This window comes from Vulpes vulpes, chromosome 1, assembly GCF_048418805.1.
Source record: "Vulpes vulpes isolate BD-2025 chromosome 1, VulVul3, whole genome shotgun sequence".
Lineage (NCBI taxonomy): Eukaryota > Metazoa > Chordata > Mammalia > Carnivora > Canidae > Vulpes > Vulpes vulpes.
The window spans coordinates 178,429,376-178,456,224 of record NC_132780.1 but is presented as its reverse complement, the minus strand read 5'-3'; the positions used below and the strand labels follow the sequence as shown (position 1 = coordinate 178,456,224).

Genomic DNA, 26,849 nt, shown 5'->3' with positions numbered 1-26,849 from the left:
AGAACAGGAAGACATAGAGAGGACACCTACCAGCCTCCCAGGTCTCAGGGGAGGATAAGAATCAGCCCCTAAAAGTGTGCTAAATTAGAATATTGACTCTCATACAGCAGCTTTTAAAGTATATAAACAGACCTCTTTCAGAGGAAGATTGGAAGATGAGTGTTTCTATCTGCTCCCTCTGTGTTGCACCCTGAGAGGGAAAGCCACACTGAGTCCTCTTGAGTCCATTAAGAACTGTTTCTTAGCTTACTATAGTCTCGTAGGCCTCATGGATGAAAGCCTTTGAGAACTAGATGTTTTAGGGATGCATCCCCTATGTAGAAGTCTTAAAAACTGGAGTGCTAGATGTTGAGTCCAAACCTTTTGCACCTCAGGGAGAAGCTGGGAGTTGTGAGTTCCTTCCTGACTAAAAGTCACTTTGCTGGAAGTAGGGTTTGTGGTAAGAGTTTGTCTCAGCTTTTACAATTTTAATGTATATATTTTCTTATTTGCCAATATGTAGTATTTATTCCACTAGTCTCTGGATTTCTTTCAGAAGGAGTTCCTCCATTTATAGCTATTGATTTAGTGTATCTGTGGGAAGAGGTGATTTCAGGAGCCTCCTAAATTATCATCTTGAACTGGAACTCACAGAGGACATTTGAATACATCTAGAAACCCCTAGAGAATCAATGATAATACTGTCTCAAGAAACTAAAGATTTAATCAAGATAGGAATATACAGAACTAACATGTAAAAATCAGCAACCTTCATATACACAAATAATAATAGAAGATAGATATGATGGAAATTAAAAGCTCATTTACAAAAGCAACAAGAAAGAAAATTTTCTCTCTCAAATAAATAGATAAAATCTTTTAAAAAGACAAAATATTTAGGAAAAAACATGAAATGTTCAAAATGAATATTTAAGTAAAACTACATGAATAAGCTATAAAAGGGTATACTACTGATACATGAATAGACAGACCAATTAACTAGAATAAAAAGTTCAGGAACATGGAAATTTAGTATACGATAAAGGTAGTATCTCAAATTAGTGGGATGATGATGAATGTTTTAATAAATGGTATTGGGACAACTAACAGCCATTGGTAAAAGACAAAATTAAGCCATTCCTAACAAATACATTAAAACAAAATGAAACGACACAAGCAGTAGAAGAAAACACAAAGATACTCTTTGTTCTTGGTTAGGACATTTCAACATCATCACGATGTCAGTTCTCTCCTCAAGTTAATTTACAAATTTAATGCCATCCCAATAAAAATACCTACAAGTTCCTTTATAGAGCTAAATAAGATAATACTATGGTTCATATGGAAAAGTAAACATGAGCCAACCTATGGAATGGGAGAAAATATTTGCAAGTGACATATCTGATAAAAAGTTAGCATCCAAAATATATAAAGAACTTATAAAATTCAACACCCAAGAAATGAATAATCCAACTTAAAAATGGGCATTAAAGGGGTCCCTGGGTGGCTCAGCTGTTTAGCACCTGCCTTTGGCCCAGGACATGATCCTGGCGTCCCAGGATTGAGTCCCACATCGGGCTCCCTGCATGGAGCCTGCTTCTCCCTCTGCCTGTGTCTTTTCCTCTCTCTCTCTCTCTGTGCCTCTCATGAATAAATAAAATCTTTTTTAAAAATTGGCAAAAAACATGAATAGATATTTTTCCAAAGAAGACACACAGATGGCCAACAGACACATGAAAAGATGCTCAATATCACTGATCATCAGGAAAATGCAAACCAAAACTACAATAAGATATACCTATCAGAATGGTTAAAATCACAACACAAGAAACAACAGGTGTTAGCAAGGATGTGAAGAAAAAGGAACCTTCCTGCATTGTTTTTTGTTTTTAAAGATTTTATTTATTTATTCATAGAGACACACACAGAGAGAAAGAGAGAGGCAGAGACACAGGCAGAGGGAGAAGCAGACTCCATGCAGGGAGCCCGAAACAGGACTCAATCCCGGGTCTCTGGGATCACACCCTGGACCAAAGACAGCGCCAAACTGCTGAGCCATCCAGGCTGCCCACCTTCCTGCATTGTTGATGGGAATGCAAACTCATAGGGCTATTCTGGAAAACAGTATGTAGGTTCAGGTTCCTCAAAAAGTGAAAAATAGGGCTACCCTATGACCCAGCAATTGCACTACTAGATATTTACCCAAAGAATACAAAAATACTAATTCAAAAGGATACATGCACCCCAATGTTTATAGCAGTATTATCTACAATAGCTAATACTGGAAATAGCCCAAGTGTCCATTGACTGATGGATGGGTAAAGAACATGTGGTTTATACAGACAATGGAATATTACTCAGCCATAAAACAGAATGAAATATTTCCATTTGCCACAACATGGGTGGAGCTAGAGAGTATTATACTAAGTGAAATAAGTCAGTCAGAGAAAGACAAATATCATATGATTTCACTTATATGTGGAGTCTAAAAAACAAATGAGCAAAGGGTGGAGAAAAGAGGAAGAGAGAGGCAAACCTCTCTCAAAAAATAGACTCTTAACTATAGAAAACAATCAATGGTTACCAAAAGAGAAGTGGCTGAGGGGATAGGTTAAATAGGTGATGAGGATTAAGGAGTGCACTTGCTGTGATCAGCTCCAGGTGATGAATGGAAGTGTTGAATCACTATATTGTATATCTGAAACTAATATTACACCGTATAGTAACTAACTGGAATTTAAATACAATTTTTTTCAAATTTATTATCTTTTGAGAGAGAGAGAGAGCACGTGTGCATGAGTGGGGGGAAGGGGCTGAGGGAGAGGGAGACACAGAATCTCCCCCAGACTCCCTGCTGAGCTGGAGCCCCACACAGGGCTCAATCTGAGGACCCTGAGACCATGACCTGAGCCAAATTCAAGAGTGAGACACTTAACTGACTGAGCCACCCAGATGCCCCTAAATAAAAACTTTTTAAAAAAGAAAAAGAAACATGAAGGAATACTAGGGAAACACAGAAATAAGAAAGCTATCCCTACCAGATATTAAAATATACCATAGAAGAGTATACTACTGATACATGAATAGACAGACCAATTGACTAGAATAAAAAGTTCAGGAACATGGAAATTTAGTATACGATAAAGGCAGTATCTCAAATTAGTGGGATGATGATGAATGTTTTAATAAATGGTATTGGGACAACTAACAGCCATTGGTAAAAGACAAAATTAAGCCATTCCTAACAAATACATTAAAACAAAATGAAACGACACAAGCGGTCGAAGAAAACACAGTAGTTTCCTTTAAAATCTGGCTATAGGGAAAGACTTATTAATAATTACTCAAAATCTAGATACAATAAAAGAAAATTTGAAAAAGTTTACTACCTAAGAATAAAAAAACACTTGCTTGACATTAGGTGTCACAAGACAAACACAAAAGACAAATGACAGAACAGGAGAAAAATCTGTAACATATATCACAGATAAACAGCAGATATCCCTGACATAAAAACAATGAAGAAAAAAATGAAAAAATCCTTTAAAAAAGTAGACAATTACATGAGCAGTCAATTCACCAAAAAAAAATCTCTAATAACTCTAAACATGATGTTCAACTTCACTCATAATAGATATATTAAAATTACACTGACATACCAATTTTCACCCATCAAACTGGCAAAAATGCAAAAGCTTGACAACATACTCTGTTCATGAAGTTGTGGAGAAAATAACTCATATAAAACCCCTGGGATGTAAAATGATACAACCATTATGAAAGTCAATTTAACAATATATAACAAAACTGCAAACACACTATCTTTCAATCCAATGATTCCAGTTCTAGAATTTTTACCAAGAAGTTATACTTCTAACAATACGAGATTATTCATTTCCACATTATTTGTAACTGAAAAATCCAAAAGCCCAAACAACAGATTGAATGAATGAACAATAGTACACACAACGAAGTATCATGTAGCAGTAAAAAAAGAATGAAGAGAGTATCTAAGAACTGATACGTGATTTTCATATCAATGCAAAAATGCATATACAGTATGCTACCTTTGTCTAAGAAAGAAGAAAAAGTAGGAAATATACAGGAACATGCTTGTTTTTGGAAATGCCATAGAAAAGATAATCTAAAAAATCATGAAATTGGTTACTTATAAAGAGGCGGTGGGAATGGAATAAAAGGGATAGACGAAGGATTGAGGATACCTGGTATATCTTTTAAGATACTTTTGAAAGCATGTTAGTGTTCAATATATTCAAAAAATAAAAGTAAATCAACAAAAATGAGGAAAACTATAAAATTAAATGCAAATAGAAATAAGTAATCCAAACTGTATTTTAAATAAATAATATAAGCATATCATGTGAGAAATAGAGAACTAACCAAAATTACTTTTGAATACTGGCTAGTGAATAAAAGAATTGCAAACAAATCTGGATCTCATCTTAGGTTTGTTTTTGTGGTGGTAAAGGTATATGAATTCTCAAAAAAGTTGATGTGCATCAACGAGATAAGCAAATGGGTAAATGTGTTGATGTGGCCACAGCCAGAGTTCTCTCTCCAGAGAACTCTCCAGGGAGACATGCAAATACAGAAGACAGAAAGGCAATAAAGAACTTTGTGACTTTGGATTGAAATTAGAGTTATCAGTGTGAGCTCATGATTTCTTTTTTTTTTTTAAGATTTTTATTTATTTATTCATGAAGGACGCAGAGAGAGAGAGGCAGGGACATAGGCAGAGGGAGAAGCAGGCTCCATCCAGGAAGCCTGATGTGGGACTCATTCCCGGGACTCCAGGATCATGACCTGACCAGAAGACACTCAACCACTGAGCCACCCAGGCGTCCCATGAGCTCCTGATTTCTAATACACAAACACACATGCACAAGTTATACCCACTAAACAGGCCTCAGAACAATGAGCACATTTAACATCTCATCTTGGTTTCTAAACGCTATTTCCTAGTAATTGGAACAAAAAGTTCCTTGCAGAAATGCTGATTCCAGGTCTGTGGCAGGAAAAGTTTAAGATCAGCCTTAAACATCTTTTTATGCCAGAAAGTAAAAAATCACTCAAAAAAATGATGGAAGCTAATCAGAAAAATACAAGGCTGGCTTAAAGGGCCTCCCACTGCTCAAATCTGGGACAAGTGGAGCAGGAAAATAAATACAGTAAGAATTATAATTCAATGAATAAAATAGGAATCCACAAGTTTGTACTGATACTAGGCGACAACAATGATGATAGACGGTAGGTAGATATATACATACATAAACTTTTCCCATATATCTTGCTTCAATATTAATTTCTTTGCTTACTACTAATAATAAATTTTAGGTCCTTCTATTTCTTCTTTGAAATGTCTGCCCATGTTGTTTCTTTTCATTTTGATTCAAGTTTCAGTATCTTTTGTAAGGCTGTAAGGTCTCTCTCTCTTTCATAAATATATATATATATATATATATATATATATATATATGATGGCAAAACATCATTGTATTTATTGCAACTATCTTTCTTAATTTGTCATTTTAATAAACATTTTAGTCTAAAAACTTCTTCTGACACTATATGCATCTTAAGAAAAATACTTATTGTGTTATATTCCTTCCAACAAATTCCTTAACTTTTTCTCACAAAAATAAAATAAAATGTCACCCAAAATCCCTAGAAGGTACCACTAATGCTGAAAAGGAAGAGGAAAGGAAAGAGACAGAAAAGAGAGAGCCAAACTGTGAGGGTTAATGAGAGAGGAGTCATATTCCTTTCTTTGTGCCTTAAACCATTCAATTGAAATTGGGAAGGACATCAGAAGACAAAAACGTGATCTTCTTCCACAGAGAAATTAATTACTTTCTTAGATTTGAAACCTTTCCAATGAAAAATTTCCTGTTGCCCAGAAGCACCTTTCTAATTAATGATCTTTAGTTTCTCAGGTAAGCTCATGCTGCACAAATCCCTTCTCAGCTTATAAGGGAAGAGGCATTTAAGGAGTGAATGGCAAGCTGAAAGAACAGGAAAGTTACACAGAGGAAATGAACTGACAGCTGGACTCCATGCATCCCACTCTTATGCTTGGAGCCGATGAGGGGCTACAAAGATCTTTGTCCCCTGGCTCGGTGGAGAGGAGTGTGTGCTGACTCAAAGCTCCTGCATATTCTTGAAAAATCACTGCACAGTTAACTTCTAAATTACTGAAGACAATTGTAGAGATCAATAGAAAACACCAACCTCTAAAGACATTTCCTACAGCATAATTTGAAGAAGTAGAATACATGAAGCAGTGAGCCACAGAAAATCAGGTCTTAGCACTAATTAGAAATTTTTCTAAGCTTTCTCTCTCACAAAAATCAGTTCATCGGATAAAGGACCAATTTGAAACATGATTGGTTTACAAATTATCATTTAGGCTGAAAAAAATTACAGCCAGATATTTGAACCAACATTCTAAATAAAATTGTGAGACTGATTAATTACTCACTGTTAATAAAATTGTAATGGAAATTGATTATTCACTAGTAGTTAAAAGCTGTTTTCCACATATCAGAATGAAGACAGCCTATGAAGCAGGAAAAATAAAATACCCACTGGAGTATCTCGTTTAATCACAAAGGGGAGAAAGAAGCTTAATACTATGTCCCCAGCAATATAACTTCTTCCCTTAAACTTTGATTTTGTAACATTTACTTGCAACAACTTAATAAATATTTATCTCATGATTAGCTATTAATCTCATCTAGGAAAGCAATCTTTTTCTTTTATAGCTTGATCCTGCTTAACCTAGAGCCACAGAGATGCCACAAAGCACTATGATGTGTATATCAATGTGTGTGTGTGAATATGTCTGTATGGTTTTTTTTCCAAGTAAATCTTTTAGAAGTCATTTCTCCTCTTCCTACAATAGAAATTCCTGCTTACCTTCTACTTACATCCACCCATCTCATTTGATTTTTCTTTGTGTGGTTCAACTGTTTACACTGATGTGTTGTCAGAATTACAGTACCCTAAGAATACATCTGCCAAAAGCTACTCTCTTAAATAGAAATAAGAAAATAAACTTTCCTTGAGCAGATCAATTGGACCATGTTTTCTCCTCAAAGGGATACAATCTTATTGTATAGCTAGCCTATCATCTTTTTTTAAATGAAAGTCACACCTTCTTTCCTGACTGGTTTGATCAATCATTACCAATAGTTAGTTCTATTATCCTCCTCCCCATGTGCAGATTCAAAATGTAGTATAGTTTGGATCTACTGCCTTTCATTTCATCCTTTCTATATGCCCAGGTCATATCCTATACATTTCCTTCATATTATCTTAAATATTCCCTTCTCCTATATTTGCAAAGCTTAAATTCAGGTCCATTGTTCAATTGTCCTTTTTTTCTAGTTATGAATTCATTCTATCTTCTTATTCATATGAGACCAATTAGGTACCATCCATGATATATTTTCCTAAATCTTTAAGACTTATGATGGTAATATGTTTCTGTGATACAAAAACAGAGGACAAATGAATAAATAGGAATTGTAAATATATGTTAGGACCAACTAAATAGCAGCAAGAGTACACAATTACATCCTAAACTCATATGAAGATTTTCCTGCTAAACATTATGCAGACCAGAATGTTAACATATGATATTAATATATCATAATCTATCACATAATTAAATGTTTGCTGTAGATAAAATAAGGAAAATACAGATATGCCTAATGAAAATTTTTTTAAAAATTAAAATCCCCCACAATTCTACTGCCTGAGATAACCATGGTTAACATTGATATATGTCCTACCGGTTTTCCCCACTCCTACATCTGTTGTTTTTTCTAACACTGATAGGCCTCATACTATATAGCCTGTTTTGTAATATGATTTCTATGTCAATAAATACACACCTGAAAAAAAAAAATACACACCTGAAATACCATTCTTCATGGCTTAATTTTATGAATACCCTAATTGGATATCCAAATCTTAAAATTTTTTAAATTCTATATCTAGATCCATTTTTTGTATATAATTTTTACTTACTAATTGCTTTATAATAGTTAATGCATACTGACCAGGCTCCACTCAAAGCCTACTGTTATATCAAAACGTCAACAAAAATATTTAGCTCTTAGAGGAAACCATGCATCATAATGTAAAATCCAGCAAAATAAATTTTTTATTGAACTACAGGATTTAGTTCCGTGGACTCATCTGCTATCAATTAGGGTGATAAGCAGGCACTCAAAAGCTAGCTTTCAATTATGTTTTCTACCTTTCAACTGAAATGTTCCTGTCAATGCATATCGTGTAGTAATTCTGAAAAGGCTTCATCTTAGCAACCAAGTGATAACTTTAAAATCAAGAATCTGAACCAATTAATTCCTAACATTAATTACTTCTTTTAAAACAAAAGGCACTTTAAAGTAAGTGACTGCAAATATACTTTTTAATCCCACTAACAGTCCTTATCTCTTTTTCCCCCAGCTCACAATTCTGTTGACAACTCATGCTCAGCCTCAAATCATCATTCAAATCATAATTAAAGCATAATTCTGAGCTCTCTTTGTACATGCTAATTCCACAACCACCAGATGTAAAAGCCACACAGAAATTCCTATAGAGTATTATTAGCTTGCAAGGAGCAGAATTAAGATGCATAAAAGTATCTTCTATAGCAAGTAAATATTTTGGTTTTAATTACATTATTACCTTGTTTTATGCAACTAATTACTATGATTTATTGTATAATTGACTCTCAGAAAAAAATATTACCAGAGCAGTGCTGCAGCCTTAAACTGAAGATAGTATATACTAATGATTTTGCCTATACCTCAGTTCCCTTAAAAATATAATGTAAAATATTTTTTGTAATAGGTTGGAAAAATCTCTTTTCTATTCTCCCACTAATATGTAAAGTTATTATATGCTACAGCTATTTGCTGATTTATTTCTCTGTAAATCAAGGGCAATTAAAAAAAAAAAGAAAGCATATTTTCAAGCCAGGAACAACATATTAATCTCTTTATTCCCTTGCACCTAGCCCAGAACTTTAAATTTAGCAAGTGCTCAATTAGCTTTATTAAATAAATTAATAAATTAATCATTTAAAGTATTCCTTTAACTTAACGTCATAAAAGCATTATTATTAAATACTAGCTGGTATCTATTTCAGCTTTACAGATTAAAACCTGCAGCCTTTAGAGCAAAAGACTGAACATTAGAAATAATAACAGTTTGCTGTAGATTGAAAACAAATGAACTCATTCTGAGACTCTACAGTCATTCATAAGCCTCTTGAGCTGCCTGCCCTCTTGGCAGTTTATGACCTCAGCCAAGCCTTTCTAGTAAAATAAAGCCTTTTGTTCACTCTGGGGCATCCATTGTTCTCTCTGTAATTTGTACCAAATTTTAAAGGTTATAAATACTTGCAGTGAAGCATAGTTGCTGAGCTGCATTCATTCACACTTAGGTGCTTTTCTTGTCTTTTTTAACTACAAAACCAGGGACTGGCATTCACTTACTTCATAATAACCTAATCGTATGTAACTTTGAACTCAGGATGTTCTTCAAATGCCATGATTTATTATGTCCTCCTTGGCCACATAATAGTCAACCTTGCCAAATTCAACTAGGCCAACCTTATTCTCCTAGGAGTAGTAGCTAGCAATAAAAAGTGGAGATTTATTTCTCGTATGAAACTATATACACCTGAATTCTTTTCAGAATAAGAAAACCTGGTAAATTATGTTGCAAATGACAATGAGTGAACATAAGCATAGTTAAATACATAATTTTTTCTGCCTACTACTTCTACGTCTATTTCCTTCTTGTTGCTCCGCTTTTTGTTTAATATTTCTTGGACTAACGTGCCCTCTAATGGTTAAAATAAAAATACAATCAGAACCATAAAAGAAGTGCCAACATATTAAATCCAAGGAATAATTCTATTTAAAAGACAGTCCTTTGACTCAAACTTATGTCAAGATTAAAATGGATATGCCTTTAATAAGGAACAAGGCAACTCTACATTTTATCTGTTCTGTACAATAGACAATGCAAATGAGGGGTAGCAAACAGACCTTTGTCAAAGAGATTTAAATGTTAGTTTTCCCATAAAAAGACATCAAGTATTTTGAATAATCTCTATAATTAAGTCTCGCATACACCGAAGTTGAAATATGGATTGGGATTACGCTTCTTCTAATATTATAATTTAAACATTTAATTTAAGAAAGATATTACTCCAAAACAGATTGAGTTCTTCCTTCATTTTTGTTTCTCTAACCTAAAATGAAAGCCTGACTCAATCTCTAAAAAAAATATAAACATAGGGATCCCTGGGTGGCACAGCGGTTTGGCGCCTGCCTTTGGCCCAGGGCGCAATCCTGGAGACCCGGGTTCGAATCCCACGTCAGGCTCCCGGTGCATGGAGCCTGCTTCTCCCTCTGCCTGTGTCTCTGCCTCTCTCTCTCTCTCTCTCTCTCTCTGTGACTATCATAAATAAATAAAAATTTAAATATATATATATATATATATATAAACATACGTACACAAAAAGAGTTAAGTAGTTGTGCTATTTGTTCACAATTTACTCTCTGTATTTGTGCTCTCTTATTTTTGGTTCAGCTATAATGTCAGAGAGTAATGGAAATTCAGTAAATACCCAGTTAATGTGACCAATGGCAATAGTCCCTTGAGCTAAGGCAGGAATTCAGGGAAAAATTATTAGATTTAACTTGGTTTACTAAGTTCAGAAAAGTTATTGTAGTTTTACAACACAACTTATTTCTAAAAAGAATTTGGTCAAGACAGAAAAACATATATACAGAAAAGAATAGAATTGAAATCAAAGGCATAAATAAAGAATAAATAGAAATCAAAGGCATAAATAAAGAATATGAGTAAATACTTTCTGTCTTGCTTAACTATATATTGTTAGTACTTCAAATAATTTGCTTCTTAAAACATGATAGTATGTCCATAATGTGGAATTTCAAGCTCCTTTCCTATTGTCGATGCATTAAAAAAAAAAAGAAGAAGAAGAACAAGACAGCCTTTTTTCCACCTCAGAAAATAAAGACATTATTTTTCCTATTGTGTATATGGGGTAACTGTCATTGAGGTGAAATGACCTACCAAATACTGCACAAAGACAGTGACAAAAGCAAGATTAGAATTTAGAATTATTTATGCAGTTTGCTGATTTTGTACTGATTTAGTGTGCATCACAGGAATGTGTTATTTTGTTAGAGAAAAAAAAAAATACATTTCCCTGAATTAAATTTCTGCCTTTATCTTTTTTTTTTAAATTAATTTTTCTGCCTTTATCTTTTAGCACTAGTTTTATAGAGTATATTCTGTATTCTATTCACATATTAATTTTTTTTATTTTAGGTGGATACAAAATTACTGGAAGGGCTGCAGACCAAGGGACCCTGTTTCTGTTTGTGCTTCCAAGCGAGCTTGAACAAGACCTGAAAAATTCTGATCCTCAGTTGCTCACCCTATGAAGGAGACTGAATTAGATAACCTCTGATCTCCCTTCTAATTTAAAACTAGAGGGTTTTTTTTTAAATAGTGACATGGAAAAAATATACGGGCATTTTATAAATATAATCTAAACTTCAGGATTTTATTTAGTTTAAGATAATTTTTTGTTCATATTTTTATTTTTGTCCTTGACCGTTTTGCAAAAATACTTAATAATATTCAAACAGATTAGGATAGGAGAAAATATCTGGGGAATATCCTTTTAAAGTATAGCCACTGAGAGTTAATATAAGTGATTCTATTATTATCTGCCCTTGTTTATGTGACTTTTGATTACATTGCTTATTGTTTGTTTTGGTTTGCTTTTTGGCTCTTATACTTTGAAGACAGGAATTATTTTCTCCTTGTTGGTATCATTATTCAATAAAAGGATCTTCAATAAGATTGACCAATACAATCAAGATTAAGTTTGGCAGTTTAATGAATAAAACAACTGAGACCAGGTAAGTAAATTATCAATAAAAGAGGTGAATGAATGTATTCTCATATTCTTAAAAGGAAACTTAGAAATAATATGTCAAAGGCTTTAAAAGTTTATGTAATAAATATGTGTTTGCACCAAAATAAATATGATAAATGATTAGAACCAGAGATTTCTTGGTTGATAAAGATGAAAATAACTGTCCAAGAGATCAACACTACCTGGAGCACCTTTGGCTATGGCTCAGTCCATGAAGTGTCCAATTCTTGATTTTGGCTCAGGTCATGATGTCGGGATTGTGAGATCCAGCCTCACATTGAGCTCTAAGACAGGTTCCACACTCCGCAGGGAGTCTGCCTCTCCCTCTCCCTCTGCTCCTCCCCACGATCATGCTGTCTCTCTCTCCCTCCCTCCCTCCCTCTTTTTCTCTAATAAATAAGTAAATAAAACTCTAACAAAAATGTTTTAAAAATTAAAAAAAAAAAAGATCAACACAACCCACATTAGAACTGGCAGTATATTGCTCTTAATGCTTGAATCCCATAATGTCCTATTATAAAGAAAGCTAGAAATCAAGGAATAATGGATCCAGTGGTTTCTCTGTGATTTCTCACACAGACTCAGCATTGTGGAACCTCTGTGTGGTCTCTAGCAGTTTAATGGTAGCCAGGATTGGAGGCTGTGCCAATGAGCCCCAGTGCATTAACTGAAAACCTCCCTTTGTCCCTGTTTCCATGAGCTTTCTCTAATTCTTTTATTCCCTAGAAACAAGAGCAAGTCATTCCCTTCTACAAATAAAAACTGAAGCCAAGGTTGTGTATATAGCTCATGTGTAGACCAAAGAATAGTCATCAGTCTCCATTCCCTGCCTTCATTCCTCATCTAAGTCAGATATTCCTTTTGCCTCTGCTTGCCCTGAACCCACCATGTGGTTATCATTTCTGCTTCCTTGAAGCATGTGTAAGATCCATACGTTAGGAAGCACACCAAGGGTCATCCATAACTGCAGTTTCATTCTATAATTTCTGATTTTTAATACCAGGTATTTTTACTGGTCTCTAAGCATCTACTTCACAACCTCCTACCCTGGATTTCCAAAGTTTTATGGCCCCTAGGATTGCAAACCTTTGAGATCTGTTTAGTCCTTCAAATACTCCTGCTATTCAAGACCTTCCTCCACAACCATCAGTCCTGGATACATGAGAGGAAAAATAAAGTGATGGTTAAGACATAAACTCTGGAGCCAAAATATTTGGCTATGCATCCATCCCACCTCTTTTAGTACTAGCTTTGCAGCTTTGGATAAGGAATTTAATCTCTCTAGACCTCAGTTTCCTCATCTATGAAATAGGGAAGGAATAGCAACCTCAGAGTTATGATGAGGCTTAATCATGGTTTTGGAAAGAAAATACTCATAATATTGCTTGGTACATAATAAGTGATCAAAAATGTTAGCTATAATTAGAATAGCCAATTTAACTTTTCCTTGGTCATAATGGCAGAACAATAAAAAACAGAGTTAAATTAATGTTAATGATTCAACCATTTGGCAATCTTAGCTCCTATTTTTTATAATAAAGGTGGTCATAAATCCTAATTCCCCAGTTTATACCTGTTGTCCTGGGGTAATTATTAATAGCAACTTCTTTTATTTTAAGTGTCCAGATTTGGACAATAAAGTATGTAATCACCCTAATTATAATACAGAATATTCAGTGGTTCTCCTGTACAATTAGGAGAATGATTTAGATGGCCTCTGAAGTTAAGTAAAATATGAGGGTTTTCATTAAAATATATAGGTTATAAATGAAAAGAAATACATGAATGTTTTATAAATAAAGTCTAAAATATTACAAAGTGCTATCAGCCTTGGTTAAGATGACACACTTTGATGGCTTTTTTCTTTTTTAATAGAAAGAGTTTGAACTTACAAGTGGAGAGCTACTTTCATTTCACTTGTTCAAAATGCATGAGAACCCCCTTGGAACTATGCCCTCACTTCTCTTTAATTTTTCTTCTCCTCTTCCCTATTTAATTCACTCCAACTTCTCTCACTAGACATGAGGTGGAATGAGAAGTGGGCAAAAAGAAAGAGAGCTTTACCTCTCTCCTTAAACCCAACTGTTAAATTACAGTTTTCAGAGAAGCTGACCAGCTCCGATCCAAGCCTAAACAAATATTAACTGAACTCCCTTAAATATAGGAAAGAAAAAATAGATTTCTAAGTATCGTCTGTCACTGCATGATATCTACAGTATGACAGTATCGAACCCAGGAAGTAATAACATCTTCATCTAGTTCATTACTAGAATTTTAAAGTCCTGAAAGCCAGAAATATCTTCTGGAGGATGACAGGACTTTTTAAAGATTAGATTAAATACAACATATGAGAATTGCTTTTATTTCTTATCTTGTTTTCATCATACAGAGTAGTTTTTCCAATTTGAATATTATACTATTTATGTCCATCTTTAATGACATTGTTATAAGCCATTGATTGATAAAAAAAAATTAGGCCAAATAGATATTACTTATTATAAAGGATATATTGCAATCAATACTACTTACTTAAAAAGTTGATTGATTATATAAACATAGCTCACAATTATGAAAAATAGAGATTTTTATATATCTCAGTAGACATGCAAAATTTAATCTTAAATATGAATCACACTATAATTGCTTGATTGTTGCAATGAGCTGAAAGAAAAAAAAACACAAGGATCCTGCAGAGAACAAGAAATTGTGAAAGCAATCATAGAGGGAAATAATTGTTACATTTATGATTCTTTCAATTATGGATTATGGAGACGACTGCACGGCAATCTCTTCAGTTTCAAGACAGCATGGTGTTTTATATAATAAGGCTCTGAATAAAGCAACTATTATCAATAGTGTTTGCAATTTAATTGGCTACCTTTGAAGCTAAAGAGGTCTTTTTGCTTTCTAACTTTGATTCCCAGCTATATTTTAAAACATTGGCATTCTGTCCAGCTGTTTAACTTCCATTTATGTTCTTAGATTCTCTAGAGGATAGTGCATATGCATTTTACTAGAGCTGAGAAACATTTTCACTAGGGAGGAATAAGCACAGAATCTGTTAAGCATCCATAAATTTATGTGTTTATCCAACAACATGCCTACACTGCACCTCTACCCTATTATAATTACATTTAATGTTAAAAGGAATATCACCTTAAACCACAAGTAGAATTTATTAAGTTCTCAAATAAAGCCAGCCTCTAATGCAAGGGTATTTACCAGAACAGTATTAAGAAGGCTGCATTCCCTGTTTGTGTAGAAGAGGCCTCGTGTTAAATAGGCTCTGGTCTGATATAAGCTGATGTTCTCAAAAGTATCTGCACCAAGAGAAATGCAAGTTAGTGAGGATGGCAGTTTGAGAAATGACAGTTTCACTGCCCTGGTTTATCCAACCAAAAAAAAAAAAGAAAAAGAGAGAGAGAGAGAGAGTCTTGGTGTAGCCAAAAAAAGGGAAGGCTTATTAATGTAATACTGTAAATCAGGAAGAAAAGAGGGTAAAAATATACATCTCACTATTGTAAGTAGAGATCAAGAAATATATGACCTAAAAACCTTGGAAGGTTAAATCTGAGAGTGAGAAACATTCATCTCAGGCTAATTTCAATGATCCATCCCATTTGATTTTCCTATAGTAAAGTCTCAGCTCTCATATGACAACATCCTCTTTAATTTACACCTTAGAAAATAATTGTTTATTTGATGTCTTTTAAGTGTCATTTGGTCAGTAATTCCAGTGCAGAAAGTGTATGAGAGCATATTATTAGAGATAACAATATTTAAAGAGCAATATACTGATTCACAAAGGGAGCTTTCTACATCATGGTATTACCTCAAATAAGTCAGCATTTTGATTGAGTTCCTCTAAGACTATCTTCTGTTTTTCCTGGATGATCTGTGCTGATACAAAACCATTTGGAAAGAAGTAAATGCAGTGCTAGGCAGTAAGGTCCCGGTCCTGGTTCCCACTCCATCAGTCCCTGCAGGAAAGGAGTCCTTCTGTCCCTCACATATTTACTCCTGGTGTTGGCCATATCCCCCTCTGGCCCTGAACTAGTATTTGTTATAATTTCAGACATTGAAAGGCTCCCAAAGTATCTCTCCATGAAATCCAATACTGATAAATTCCCACTTTTATAGCTTTTCCTGTACCTCGAAGGATTGATTCCAGAAAGCCCTTATTAAAATACAAATATGTAATCAGAAGACCTAACACTTTATCATCCACTATGATAGCAACACCAACTTTGTAATTTCATAAGCTCTTTATTAGAAAAGGCATTGAAAAAAAGGTTAGTATCCATTCATTCAAACGTATATTGTCAATCTACTACAGCTAAACTAACTGTTGGGATTTCAAGATAATAAAATAAAAACGCTAATAAAACAGTATCCCTGGGCAGCCCGGGTGGCTCAGCGGTTTAGCACTGCCTTCAGCCCAGGGTGTGATCCTGGAAACCGGGGACCGAGACCCATGTCAAGCTCCCTGAATGGAGCCTGCTTCTCCCTCTGCTTGTGTTTCTGCCTCTCTCTCTCTCTCTTTCTCAAGAATCATAAATAAAATATTTTTAAAAAATAAAAAATAAAAATAAAACTGTGTCCCTACCATCAGGGAGTTTACTGTCTGATGGAAAAGATGGATATATATATACAATCATTTTATCGCATATATTAGATGAGTCTTTTTTTTTTTTTAAGACTTTATTTATCTGAGAGCAAGAGTGAGAGAGAGAGCCAGCATGGAGGGAGAGCGAGAAGCAGACTCCTTGCTGAGCAGGGAGCCTGATGCAGGGCTCAATTCCAAGAGCCTGAGATCATGACCTGAGCCAAAGACAGATACTTAACCAACTGAGCCACCCAGGCACCCCTTGATAAGTCTTAATAAAAAATCATTTTACAATAAAAAACATAAACTCAACTAGACAAGTTAAATAATGAACATATTAACATAGGGGCCTATGTCTCTGCCTCTCTCTCTCTCTCTGTGTGTGTCTCTTATGAGTAATAAATAAAATATTTTTTTAAAAAGAACATATTAGGGATCCCTGGGTGGCGCAGCGGTTTGGCGCCTGCCTTTGGCCCAGGGCGCGATCCTGGAGACCTGGGATCAAATCCCACATCAGGCTCCCGGTGCATGGAGCCTGCTTCTCCCTCTGCCTGTGTCTCTGCCTCTCTCTCTCTCTCTGTGTGTGACTATCATAAATAAATAAAAATTAAAAAAATTTTTTTAAAATAAAAAATAAATAAAAAGAACATATTAGCATAAGTAGCAAAGAGTTTCTGAAAGGCAACTGCAGTCTCAAGAGGGACTCCAATAAGAATTGATAAACCAATGAGAACCAATTCTTATTAGCAAATCTTTCATATACACTTTTTCCTGCAATTGCTCCATTTTCAACTTTCTTGGCTTGCACATATGACCACATCAACTCTTGAAACCTTAAGACCTTACTCATCCAACATCCATAGCCAACTAATTCACTCCCCATATCAATTCCTAGAAAGAGAATCTGACTTACTCCTAACCCAGTCCAAGGATAGATTCCCCTAAAAAGTAGTGTGGGAATGAGGAGGAAATAATTGCCACCTTCAATTCAATAAGGTAATTTCAAGGTGAGCCTTGAAGGAAAGGCAGGCATCTTTCAGAGAAACAAAGGGAAAAATGCAACCCAAGGAGACAGACTGTCACGTTCAAAGGTATGGATGGAGCAAAGCAGCCCTTTTAAAGACACATGTACGAAGATCCATGGTCAGGTAGCAATTGATGGTGCTGGGAAGATAGCCAGGGACCAGATGACAAAGTACTTTTTATGCTCTGCTAAGGAGTATGATCTTTATCTGAAGGCTGATGGAAGTGGGGTGTCAAAATTTTTAACCAGAGGAGAGACAAAATCAGACCTGTGTTTTAAGAAATAAATAAATAAAACAAAACAAAAACTCTAACATCAGGTGAAGGATGGACTACAAGAAGACCATACTGAATGTACCAGTCAAGAAGCTGTTGTAGTAATTCAGACAAGAGATGGTGCAGTCCCAAAATAAGACTGTGGCAAAGAGGATATAGAGGAGAGGAAAGATTCAAAAACATTATGAAAGCAGAATCCAAAATGAAACAGAGTCAGTTAAGAAAAGCAAAGAATAACAAGCCTTGACCCAGAGAAGAGAATGAAAGTCTAAACTAAACCCAAGGTGCTAGGGGGATCCCTGGGTGGCTCAATGGTTTAGCGCCTGCCTTTGGCCCAGGGTGTGATCCTGGAGTCCCAGGATCGAGTCCCACGTCAGGCTCCCTGCATGGAGCCTGCTTCAACCTCTGCCTGTGTTTCTGCCTTCTCTGTGTGTGTGTGTGTCTCTCATGAATAAATAAATAAATCAAATATAGAAAAAAAAAAAAAGATTCTCTCTTAAAAAAAAAAAAAAGGAACATTTAAAAATAAATAAATAAATAAACCCAAGGTGCTAAAGGGTATAACTGACATTTAAAAAAAAAAAAGGGGGGGGGGATCCCTGGGTGGCGCAGCGGTTTGGCTCCTGCCTTTGGCCCAGGGCGCGATCCTGGAGACCCGGTATCGAATCCCACATCGGGCTCCCAGTGCATGGAGCCTGCTTCTCCCTCTGCCTGTGTCTCTGCCTCTCTCTCTCTCTCTCTCTGTGACTATCATAAATAAAAAAAATTAAAAATTTTTAAAAATTAAAAAAAATTAAAAAAAAAAAAAAAAAGAACATACTGGAAGAAGGGATGGGCATAGAAGACAGACATTGCATTCCTTCCAATCTTCCTTTGGGGGCAGCCTTTCCCATGATCTCTGAATATTTTAACCTAAATAAATAAGTGCAGACTCCAAATCTTCAGGATGTAAGCATAAGGAGCAGAAAAAAAAAAATTGGTAATCAAACCTTAATCAAAAGCATAGTCTAGTTATCCTATCATTTTATTACAATGTCTGTCAATTCAGCCTATCACATAAAAGGACAAGAATTCATTCCTGGTGAAGCCTTAACTCACCGGTGCTGGGCCTTGTTTCATTATGTATTCAATTAGAAGTTTTCACAGTGTTGTTTTCCTTTCAATTCCAAGAATAAAAAGTAAAAAATGAGAAATGGGAACTTCTCAGATGATCCTATGACTTTGAAGCCACATATCTGAGTATATGATCTCTTGCTTTTGCATTTAGAAGCCCTGGGGAGCAACATTATCAGACTGATTATGAATGCGTATATTTTCATAAGAATATGCAATCTTAGCCAGCTCAGCACAGGACACTGAAGTGACTAAGTATCAAATTAAAGATTATTCTTTTTTGTGTGGAATTCACTCCAGCAAGAAATTGAACAAGGGGATTTAAAATCCAAAAACAGTAGGACCACCTCCTGAGACATTATTAATTATTAGTAGGCCCCAGTATTCCAGTTTCTTATCTCCCTATACACCCAATGCTCCCATTGCTTTAAATTATTATCATTATTTGTTAAATGCCTTCAATGTGGTTGGTACCCTGGCAGGCACAGAAAAAAAGGTACCATATCTACCCAGGGGCTTTCTACCTAAATTGCACAGATATAATTTAAGTTTGAAAATGGGTTGTGGTTGTCAGTTACAGTCTTTTCCAAAAGCTTAGAAGCAATAGAACAAAACTAAAAGTATAGAAGTTCCTACCCATCCCTTTCACCCCTTGGGTGTTCTTTATATTCCACAGCCTGGTCTACTAACCCAGAAAACAATATCGTGGAAACGTGCCACAGGTCAGCAATGAGAGGACATCAAAAGCGCAGAGAAAATTATCAACACTTAGAAACAATCTTGCGTTTCTGACTTCTCACCCTGCTCCCTGCTGTCCTGGACTGAGGCTGGGGGGCGGGGTGAGGGAACCCACTAGGAAGCCTGTATTCAGAAGCAGAGGCAAGTGGGGAGAGTGGAGAGTAAAGGCCCAGAACTAACTTTTTCTTCCCTGTCCTTGTCTTAACCCCATCCAGTCCAAGCTGCTACATTGCCAGCAGTGCCCATGCCTGCTCCAAATCTTCACCATCCTCTCAGAAGCCTTGCCCTTCCCTGACATCTACTCCAACTTCTGTGACAAATAATTAAACTGAAGTCTGAAACTTGGCCTCTGATTTAGGTCCTTCTATATATATGTTTGATTCCATAAAAATCTACCTGTGTAAAAGAAGGGAAAAGTGGGATACCCTTACACTTCTATCTGTCCCCTCCTTTCGCATCATTACTAATAAAAACAATCCCTTTTTTAAAAAAAAAATGCTGTATTTGCTTCAAGGTCAGATGACTGATAGGGCAAAAGCAGCGAATCTCTATTCCACCACAGGATGAAGAAAAACCCACACGAAAACCATAGGAAACAGTTGTAGAAAAGGAAAACAGGCAGACCAACCCTTAGGCCAGTAAAGAAAACAATAGTAGGAGGATTAGTGGATGGGAGGGGTATTAGGAAATGGTCTTAAGGTTCTGGAGATTGACTGGAGGTTTACTCTACTAAAAAGTTTCCCACCCTAAAACCCCACTGCCACTACAGCCACCACCAAACTGATAAGATTCCCCCAAGCCTCATCCCAGCTTCCACTAGTGGCCTTGAGATCTACCACCAATAGGTTGACATTAGGGAATTCCCTGCTTCCACCATCCAACAGAGAAGAGAGGAGCTTTTCCTAATTGCACAGAACCATGAGGTACACACTGAAGTTCAATCACGGAACATTATTTCCTAATACATCATTATGCACAGTGGATTATCTAAATTTGAAAACATATGCTATTCCTTTAAAATACATATTCTTTGAAGGCAAAGCTCTTATCTGAGCATGAATAAAGTGATCAGTTCTTATGTATACATTTCCAAAGGTTAAGTACTCATATATCCTCTGCATTATTGCCTACTGGCTTTACCCTCTGCTTTAATTCCTAGAGCAAGTTCCTTAGTCATTGTAACCCAGAAAAGTACCACCAATTACGCCCACTTCTATGACTAACAATGTCCAATTCTACCACCCCACTGGCCTTCTCTTTTCTGTTTCCTATCTGTATTCAAATCTGTCCTACATTACCTCCTGCACACATGTGTTACACAAACACCCATTATTGACGTAAAAATTATTCATTGAATGCCTACTACGTACAAGACACTGTGCTGAGTACAAAGCATTGGAGTATCTGGAGTTTAAGCATTCTATTCATGTCTGCTGTAGCCCACCAATTTCTAAAATGTCAACTAGGTCTTAGTCCACTGGTGCAATATGAACCTAAGTTCTTATTCCTCGTGCTTCTGGCATTTGTCTAGAGATTGTTGAATGCATGCATGGTTCTTTTCTTACTGATCCTTGGTAGTCTTATTATGTAGACCACAAAAACCCTATCCCGTTTTTGTGAGAATGAACCTCAGTTGTTCAATCACTCAAATATATGAAATTGCCTTTGATAGATCTGTGTTTTACAGATATTATGTAAGAGTAACTTTTTAAATGGTTATGTTCAGAGTGATTCTGAGGAGACAGAGGGAGCAAAGGGAGATGAAAACCATAATAAAAGTAAAATAAAATAAAAATAACTGAAATCGTGAAAGTAAGAGGTATAAGTGTGCCATGTTTACTTGAAAATACAGATCTTAAGGGGAAAAAACTGAAGCAGAGGTGAGTTTTCACTTGACAAAAGATTTACAGTATCACTTTCCAATATGAATAAAGTATGATTCAGTTAGTAAAAATAAAATATATATATGCTTTTTTTTGGTATGTGGATATAGCAAATGTGCAGTATTTACTCAATATAAGTTTGTTAAATAATGGATGCCCATCTTCTTAATTTTTAGCTCCCGCTTCATCTTCAAAACTTTGCCATCTGGGAAAAGAACAAAGGGTTGCAGAAGGGGCGGTGGGCGGGGGATTGGGATAACTGGGTGATGGGCACTGAAGAGGGCACTTGATGGGATGAGCACTGGGTGTTATACTGTATGTTGGCAAATCGAACTTCAATAAAAACAAAACAAAAAATTTTTGCCAAATATCTACAATAATAATGTGTTACACAAACATTCATTATTGATGTAAAAATTATTCATTGAATGCCTACTATGTACAAAACATTGTGCTGAGTACAAAGCATTGGTGTATCTGGAGTTTTAGCATTCAATAATAATAATAACCAGGTGAGAGGCATATTTTAAGAACAGGTTAAATGATTTAAGATTGGATTAGTCCTCTGCTTCTTCTTAGCTACCCAGACAAAGACTGGGTAGCTAATGATTGTCAGATCTGGAATCCATAAATGTCATAAGCACAAAGCTGGATAATCCATATCAGTATGCAGGGGTTGGGGGAAGATGTGGAAAACAGGATAGAGAGGGAGACATTACATTTGAAGAAAACATTCTATAACCATAATTTCTAAAGACTGGTTAAAGGAACATTTTATCGTATTTTAATGTATTTTTCCTACTTTCTAAACTGCCCAAATTCTATCTAAATTACTGATTAAATCTTATTTTTCCTTGCTAGTAAATTCCCCCCTTTTTCCATTTTTTCTATAGATCTTTTATGTTTGTCCAGGTTTTCTCATCCTTGCTTCTTTCCCCCTTTTCATTAGTCCACATAATATATTCTTCTCTCAGTTTATTTCTCATTTTTTTCTTATCTTAAATCCAGTATTTGTGCAATCGGATCTACAGATAACGATAGTAGCTAATAGAGGATGCTACATTTGTAGTATAAGAACGAAAGTTATCATTCTAGCTTTAAATCTTTTGTAAATCAGTTTTTTGTTTTTCTCAAAAATTCTACCTATTTTCTTTTTATTGTTATAAGCATCGTTACTCGGTTAAATGTGTAAGTATGAATCACTGTTTCCAACGAGCGCCCAAACCCCAAGCTAGGAACCCAGAAAATTCAGGGTCTGTATAAATTGCCAGTGCCTCCACTTTTTGACGAGAACAGATTTGGGTCTGGATGAAGTCACCGATGTGTCTCTGAAGAAACAAATGTCAGCGCGACCTATTAAAGTCAACCCTGAGCTAGGTAGCAACAATGAGCTGGGGATTAGCATTGACAGCTCCCTTAATGTGATTCTTTTGGACAGGGATTAATTTAATGTGTTGCTGTCAAATGAAACAAAAAACGAGATGGATTTACTAATGACTCTATTCTATACCACACACTTTTCCACCCCTGATCTATGTCAGAATGAATCTGACAGCAAAAGAAAATAATTTTTAAGATGGAAAGGAAGAAGACATTGCCTTCTTGACAAACTTCCAAGAAGGGGGTTTTTAGTGGGCTCCCAAGAGGAAGGATGAGCATAGGGTGGGGGGCCAAGTGAAGGGAGACAAGGGCAACAGCTGACCACTACTCCAACAAACAAGCAGAGCACGAGGGTGGGGACCTGGTGTTGGTCCCACGCTTTGGCACAAACTTGCAAGGTGACCTTGACTTCTGCAGGCCTCTTTTCCCTCCTGCGTGAAAGTAAGAGGTAGAATGTGCTCGGCGGCTTCTGAATCTCCTCTTACTTCTAAACTGCTCAAACTCTGAAGGAGAGGGGCCCCCAAACCAACGGGGAGCGTTAGCCTTGCTGCGCAGACAAGCCAGCACTGCGGCTGCGACAGGGAGGGGGCGAATCAGACAGCGAAACGGCTCGCCAAGTCAGATGCTAAAGCCTCCTTAAAATAGTCTGGTTCTTCTTTGTTCTCCCTAACAAAGAAACTTTAATTCGCAGTTCTCTGCGAAGAAAGACGACGGAGACAAGCCATCTTCAGGTGAAGGGTGTGTCGCCAGTTAATAATCATGGAACCATCACCAAGAGCCGGCAGGAGCCCTCCGTCGCACGGGCCCGCAGCCGGGGCATCTTCCTCCCGGTGGCTGCTTAGTTTCTACCTCCCGTGAGGCGCGCACGTCCCTGCCCTCACGTACCCGTGTACACTCGCCCAAGTCGCCGGGAGGTCCGTGGTACCCTCGGCTTCCCCGCGCCGATTCCGGGCTCCGGGCGGGTACGCTCCGCCGCAGAGCTCCAGCCCCGCCCGCGGCGCGCGGTGAACCGGGCACCTGCCCCGTGCGGCGCGTCCGCAGGCGGGGGCGGGGGCGGGGGCGGGGGCGACGGCGCTCGCCGCCCAGGGGCAGCGGGGGCACCGCGGCGCCCCGAGCCGCCCTCCAGTCGGGCGGGTCCCGCCTCTGCCCGCCCCGCAGCCCCCCGCCCTGGGCGGCTGGCGCGACCCCGCCGGACCCGGGTCGGGGTCAGCAGGGGCGGGAATCCCGGCCCTGGAACTTAGCCCGGTGACCTTGGGCTGTTCTCTAACCCCTCAGGGTCGACGCTTCCCCCCGGTCCAACGGGACCCACGACGCCGTCTCCGCCGGCTCCCCGTGGGGCGTGGGGCGACAGGAGAGGACGCGAGCCCAGCCCCGAGCCCCAGGGCCCTGCCCCGTCCTCGTCCAGTCGTGCTTCTCCCTCCCCTATGTTGTCCTCTCTTCCCTGGCTTCTGTGCTCGTTTCTGATCCTGGGTTTTCCCCTGGGTTTTGTCTCCCCAATCTCTCCCAGAATCCTTTTACTTCTTTTTTTTTTTTTTTTTTTTTTTTTTTTTGGTCCATTTCGCCGTTTTCTTTCCACGTGCATTACTGTAAGCCAACAAACCCATCAAAGCTGTGTTCCCACTCCCTAGACTCCAGGACCGCCAAGGCAAACCCCTACCACAGCCGTGGGCCGCTTCCCGGGCCACCCCAGTCAGCCTAGAAGAGCTCTGCGTACTATGTAAACGCGGTGGCTAGACACACGGGCCCCCGCCCCACTTCCGACCGTAATTTTCTGCTATGCAGGACCCCTGAGACTCCCGCTACCCTAAAGGCAGCGGCCGCTGTCACCTTTGTCGTTGTGTCCCCTGGGCCAGGCCCTGACTTCTAGGCAAGCGCCCAGGCGTCGCAAGCTACCAGCCGGCAGAACCCAGAAACGGATCGTGGAACCCAGTCTTGCGACGATTCGCCTTGATTTCCTACTACAGAGAAAAACGAACTTGTATGTGATGTTCCATATTCACATGTGAACAAATTTTTCAAATCTTCAAATAAGCTGAAAGATAAAGTGTAAGAAGAAATAGCGCGGGGACGCCAGGGTGGCTCAGCGGATTAGCGCCCGCCTTCCGCCCTGGGCATCACTGATCCTGGAAGCCTGCAGCTTCCTGCCTAGGTCTCTGCCTCTCTGTGTCTCTCATGAATAAATAAATAAAATCTTAAAAAAAAAAAAATAGCACAAGATCTACTCAAGTGTTTTGTTGTCTTTTTCTAAGCCATGCTGTGTAATTTTTACCTATAGAACTGAGGTTTAGATCAAGTTCTTCACTGAGATTGATTAGAAGAGGGAGAAAGTTGAATAGCCTAAAAATGAGAAGTTACATTTGTGCTCATTTATTGAAACATTTTAAAGATGTCTGATAATGCTATTTTTTGTAACAACAAAAGCTGCTACTACATACACATAGTATAGATACTATAAAAAGTATAAATAAAATACCAAAAACTGCAACCAAAGTTTGTATATAAAAAGAAGCAAAAAGTTAAGGGGGAAAAAAAAACTCTTCTAAAAAGGTCTAAATAGAGAATTTTTAGTTGCTTGCCATTTACCTCAATCCTAAAAGTATCAAGTTTCCCTTGAAATTATTTCTCATTTTCATTAGAATCTAATTGTAGATCACCTGTAAAATGTTGGGGGGAAGGAAGACAAGTGGAGAAATACCAATTCTGTGCTTAGATTTTTGAAAGAGTGAAAGAACCACAGTACCACCTTGTGGGGAACTGAGTTTTTTTCATCTGTATTATGGCTGTTTTATTTCCTTCCACTAGCTGGTCATGCATGCTTGCGGCACGCACACACACACACATTTTAAATAAAAATAAAACCATTTAAGGCAGAGAAGAAAAACTTGGGTCTATGTGAATAAATTATGATAATACGCCTTCTCTATTTTAAACACATAAGCATATTTATGTCAAAACAAGTTTTATTAACTATCCTAACAATATACGGCATTAAGAAATTTTGCTTCTAATACTCATCCCAAAAATCAAATGTTAGGCATGAAACACTAAATATAAAATTATGTACACATCCCAAAAGAAAAGCAATTCCTTCAAAATTGGTTTAAATTTCACTATTAGTGTTTATGCCTTTTAAATTTAATTTCTTTGTTCAGTTGCTTGGACTTGAAAGATGAATATTTTTAGACAAATACAAAACAATATTTTACTTTTTAAAGCTGTTTGTTTCATTACATTTAAGATTGGCAGAGAAGCCAGGCATGTATAGATGTGTATAGAACCTATATTTGTTAGTTTAACAACTGTTCTAGTCATTTTGTGAATATAAAAAGGGCACAGATCATAAAGCTTGCATTTTAAGATTATAAGACTCCAAAGCCAAGAAATGAAAAATAAAAACTGTGCCTCTGCTATTGTACATCTGGAACTATCTTACATGACATGAATGTCTCTTGCTTTTAAATGTGTTTTCTGCAAGGCAAGAGAGAATTCTGGGGTTACCTGTAGGCATTCTTTATTCTCTGTGCTTTAGAATCACAGAGCTGGTATATCCCTCTGACCTTCAGGAAGGACTAAATCAAAAGCATCCTGGGAAGAGAACAGTGTATTTCAAACTGTGTTCGGCAAGCCCTAGGGTCTGTCAAAAGATTATAAGGGGAGGGGAACACCAACAGAGGCCCCTCACTCCCAGGTTCCACCAACTGACTGATTTCATCAGTTTCAGATACAGTAATCCCACTAGTATTGAGTTTAAACAACAGGTTCCATGGCTTTAAAAATGTTAGAAAACCACTAATCTAACCTAGCCTATTTTGTAAAAGATTAGTAAAGA

At 37.1% G+C, this 26,849-nt stretch overlaps 1 long non-coding RNA gene across 1 annotated transcript in view; it reads right to left on the bottom strand.

Annotated features, from left to right (window-relative positions):
* LOC140595477 (uncharacterized) overlaps positions 1-26,554 on the bottom strand; it is a 56,792-nt gene extending 30,238 nt beyond the window's left edge. Inside the window, exon 1 of the long non-coding RNA XR_011997118.1 lies at positions 26,519-26,554. This is a non-coding gene — a long non-coding RNA (uncharacterized lncRNA). The remainder of the gene's footprint in view (positions 1-26,518) is intronic.
* Positions 26,555-26,849: the final 295 nt, after the last annotated feature.